Below are 4,945 nucleotides of genomic sequence, written 5' to 3'. Positions count from 1 at the left end.
GGGGGGCGTGGGGGTGGGGACTGGGGACTGTTGAGCGGCAGCAGTGATGGCGGCGGGCTGCTTTGCGGGACGACAGCGAGCTTAGCAGAGCAGTCACCAGGCAGCAGTGAATATTGCAGAGCAGTCGTGGGGCGGGAAAGCTTCGTGGATCAGTCGTGGGGTGGGGGGAGCTTCTCGGAGCAACCCGGGGCAGGGAGCTTCATGTAGCATCGCAGGGAGGCAGAGGCCAGCGAAGGAGGCCAGGCTAGGCCTAGGGCCCCTAACCGCGCACAATTTCATGGCCACTGGGCCTCTAGTATAGAAATAATATTACTATTCTTAAAGTATTTACTATACATCGGGTACTCTGATATTGGAAGAATTAACTTATTTCCTTATTTTATTATAAACTTTACATATATTACCTCCATTCAATTATTCATAGTAACTGATTTTATATGTTTTTTTAAATCTTTATTTATTTATTTTAAATGTTTTTATTAATTTTTAAAGAGTGGAAGGGGAAGGGATAGAGAGATAGAAACTTCAATAAGAGGCAAACATTCTTGTTTGGCTGCCTCCTGAACGCCCCCTACTGGGGATCAAGTCAGCAACCTGAGAATGTTTCCTAACCTGGAATTGAACTGTGACCTCTTGGTTCCTAGGTCGAGGCTCAACCACTGAGCCACACTGGCGGGGCAATCTTTATTTATTTCTAATGTGAAAAGATGAGTAGAGGGATTAAGTAATTTTTTCAAGGAAAATCACACAAATATATAAAGAACAGAAGATTAGAAGTCCAGTGTTTCATTCTCTTGATCTTAGGGCTCTTCCTCACATACTATGCTGTGTTGCAAGACTCACTGTATGGAAGAGAACTTACAAAGAAAGAGACAATTGTGGGATCATTTATCACACAAATAAAATAATATGAGCTCTATAATAAGGAAGTGTTTGGAAGGAAAATATTTAAACTAAGAACATCCATAAAATGGAAATTTGTTGCAATTGAGAACCAAAAATTGCTTAGAATTTCTGTCTTGGGGAAAAACAAAGAGATATCTGAGTCTTATTATCTAATAAAAGAAAGCAAACTAATTTATCCAATCCACATGAGCAGCAACCTGCCTTCAAGAGAGCACTAACCTGAGAATGAACTGTGTTCTACATGCACTTTTTCCTGTTTTGTGGCACCCTGGTGAATAAACTAAGCTTTGCACAATATTTAAGTTCCAAAATAAACATTGTGCATTCATCTCTTACTAGAATTTATATCTAACATTTCAATCACACTCTGATTTAAGAGGAAAATATTACACCTAAAACTCATAAATGAACGGTTACATTTACCATGGGTTCATTAGGTTAAAAACACATTCCTGGTGTTTTGTAGAATTTCAATTACTATTTTGTTAAAAACTATAGGATAATGGTTAAAACCATGAGCTTTATCATATGAAGGATCTGTTCACATTTCAAATCTACTGCTCCTTATGTGGGCAAATCTACTCACTAGACTATAAGCCCATAAAAGCATTCTTTACCACTGATTACCAGGGATTCATATAGTGCTTATATAGTTGGCTGCTCAGAAAAAGGAAAAAGTGATGAATAAGTGAATTTATTTCTCTAAACCAAAATGTGGCAAAAAAGAACCTACATCCTAAAGTTGTTGCAAGAATAAGATCAGCCATTACCCACAAAGGGCTTAATAACGTGCCTGGCAGATAGCTGTAATTTAACAAATAGAAACTACCTGCATTAACATTATGCAACTCATTATAATTAGGCATTATAATTATCATTGTACTCCCCAGAATTCTCACACAAACCTAAGAAAAGAACTCTGAAAAAGATTATGAGAATACTCTATACCTCCTATATATTATGGAATTGTGTGGTCCCTAAATTATTGATACATATTTCTTCTTTCATTTCTCAACATCAGGGTCATAGAACTATGAGCATATATACCTTAGATTGCTAAACATCAGTGCTTATTTCTGAGAATTTTCCCTTATTATACAGTCCAACTGGAGTGCAACTTTTATTTCCACATTTCATTTGGATAATAACTGTATGAGTGTACACACCTACTGTGTCTTTGCATTCTTGTCATTTGACACCTTTTTCTGATCACAAATTGCTTGCAATTCTTTCCCTTCTTTTTAAAAAGAACCCAAAACAAAAAACACAAGACAAAGTCAAAAAAGCTACCCACAAATGTACATCATTATTTTCTTTCTTCCTGAGAACCAGCATGTGAAAACTACAAAGAAAATCTCTGTACCCTCAACCTCAAGAAATTTAGCACCACCCTTGGGTAATTGCATATATAATTTTTCCATTTTCCAATTTCAAAAGAATCCAAATAAAAATTCAGCATCAACAAACAGCCTCCCAAAATAGCTTGCCTTTTAATTTTTATGAGTATCATGGTAGGTGCAAGTGTAATTGTAGCCTTTTCTCTATGACATAGAAATAAAATGTATTGAAAGATGTTGCTGTCACCGCTGTTTGTTCACTAGAAATGAGTATAGCATCCTGATATGACCTGAGTGGCCAGATTATTACGACCACCTGACGTTTGTAGGCAAATTAGCTATAATTTCACACTGAAGTTGCTAGAAGGCCAGACCATTATAAATAGGGAAGCAGGTTGTTTACCACGACAGTATAAGTGATTTTTTTCTGAAGATATGGGTAAACACCGAGATTTAACAGCCTTTGAACATGGGATATATTTTATATGAGTGGCCAGATTATTTTGACCACCCCAGACACTACTTCGTTGGGCCACCTTTTGCCTTCAGTACTGCGGCGAAAGGTGACTACAGAAGATGTTGAAAGGTGATGCGAGGAATTTGACACCATGCCTGATGAATAGCACTGTCCAGTTCTGTGAGATTTAATGGTTGTGGAACAGCTGCCTGATGGCTCTTTTAACTTCGTCCCACAAATGCTCAATTGGATTGAGATCTGATGACTGTGGGGGCCACCTAAGCAAGGTAAAGTCTCCCTCATGTTCTTGAAACCACTCCTGCACAATACGAGCACCATGGCATGGCACATTGTCTTGTTGGAAGAAGCCATCTCCATTGGGATACACCATCAACATCATAGGATGAACTTGATCAGCAATGATACTTAGGTATGTTGTGCTATTCAGACGTTGTTCCACACGAATTAAAGGACCTAAATCATGCCAGGAAAACATGCCCCAAACCATAACACTGCCCCCACCAGCTTGAAGGGTTGTACTCATGCATGTGGGGTGCATGCTTTCATGCTGTTTCTGCCAAATTCTCATTCTGCCATCTGCATGATGCAACTGGATATGTGATTCATTGGACCACATGACTTTTTTTCCAATGCTCGACTGTCCAATCCTTGTGTTCCTGTGCGAATTGGAGACGTTTTATCTTAGTAACTGCAGACAGCAAAGGTGTTTGAACATGCCTTCAGCTTCCATATCCCATATGATGCAGTGTATGCTAATTTGCCTACAAACGTCATGTGGTCATGATAATCTGGCCACTCACATTCAAATATATCACACATTCAAAGGCTGTTAAATCGAAGTGTTTACCCATATCTTCAGAAAAAATCACTTCTATTGTCGTGGTAAACAACCTGCTTCCCTATTTATAATGATCTGGCCCTCTAGCAACTTCAGAGCGGAAATTATAGCTAATTTGCCTACAAACGTCAGGTGGTCATAATAATCTGGCCACTCAGTGTATATGATATGTATATAATTTGAATTACAGAATATTGGGAGAGAAGAGGACTTCAGTCTAGCAACTTATTTGATAGGTAGATGTCTTGGATTGGGTTCCAGCGAGTGATGTATTAGGAAGCAAGTTCAGCAGGACTAGTAAGGAAATAGTAGAAGCAAGACAGGGAAGAAGTCAAGAAGGGGTTTGATTTCAGGCAAAGTCCTAGGCTCAGCCTGATCATGGAGCGGAGCTTTGAAGTGAATCTAACAGGCAGTGTATTCCGATTGGAAAGAAAGGGGTTGAGTCTGCACACTCCTGCATGAAGGAGGCCTTTAGTCTTTGGCTAAGAGCCACTATGGGGACACGTTCATTCCTACACACTTTTGAATCTGCGTTTTTCCAGCAAAAAGTGTCCTATCTAGTAAGGAGCAGCAGAGGTGTAGTTCCTTAGAAGTGAAAGATCACAGATGTTATGGAAGAAGCATACAGAACCAGTAGAGGGATCCAAGGGGGTCTGCCTGGGGCACTGATAGAATCACATACAAGAAAGTGGAATCCAGGAAACTATGTAATATGCCCAAAGACACAGTGCTAACCATTGGAAGAATCTAAATCACTTGACTCAAAATCCAGGACATGCTTGTGTTGGTTTAAAGCAAGTAGGATACCAAGCCAGGATAATTCCAATGAATTTACATAAAGACAGATTTGTTAGTTTATGACCTGTATTGCAATCCCCCATAGGCAAGAGGAGTTTTAAATTATCATTGTGGACCCTTCTGCTGCCAATGATATTTAAGTTCTAATTCCTTTTGACTTTTAAGGACTTAGTTGAGTAAACATTCAACCTTTGTTTTAGGAGAGATTGTTTTCATAAAAAAAACCACAAAAAAACATCTAGGGAATACAATAAAAATGTCAGTAATCTGACAAATCAGTTTGCTAAATTCATAAACAGAACTTAAAATTATGGATCTGTTCAAATTTATTTATCACTAGAGGCCCAGTGCATGAATTCATGCATGGGTGGGGTCCCTTGGCCCGGCTGGTGAACGAAGCCTATTGGGAGGGCCAGCCAGTAGTGGGGAGGGACCACAGGAGATTGAGAGGTGGGGGGAAGGGCTTTGGGAGGTTGGCTGTGGGAGTGCACTGACCACCGAGGGGCAGCTCCTGCGTTCAGCATCTGCCCCCTGGCGGTCAGTGCGCATCACAGTGATCATAGTGACTGGTCGACTGGTTGTTCAGGT

The 4,945-nt window shown here is 39.8% G+C and overlaps 1 pseudogene; it reads right to left on the bottom strand.

Annotated features, from left to right (window-relative positions):
• LOC102261022 overlaps positions 1–4,945 on the bottom strand; it is a 104,375-nt pseudogene that overhangs the window by 18,148 nt on the left and 81,282 nt on the right.

This window comes from Myotis brandtii, unplaced genomic scaffold (assembly GCF_000412655.1).
Source record: "Myotis brandtii unplaced genomic scaffold, ASM41265v1 scaffold493, whole genome shotgun sequence".
NCBI classification, from domain to species: domain Eukaryota; kingdom Metazoa; phylum Chordata; class Mammalia; order Chiroptera; family Vespertilionidae; genus Myotis; species Myotis brandtii.
This window is presented reverse-complemented; position numbering and strand designations above follow the sequence as displayed.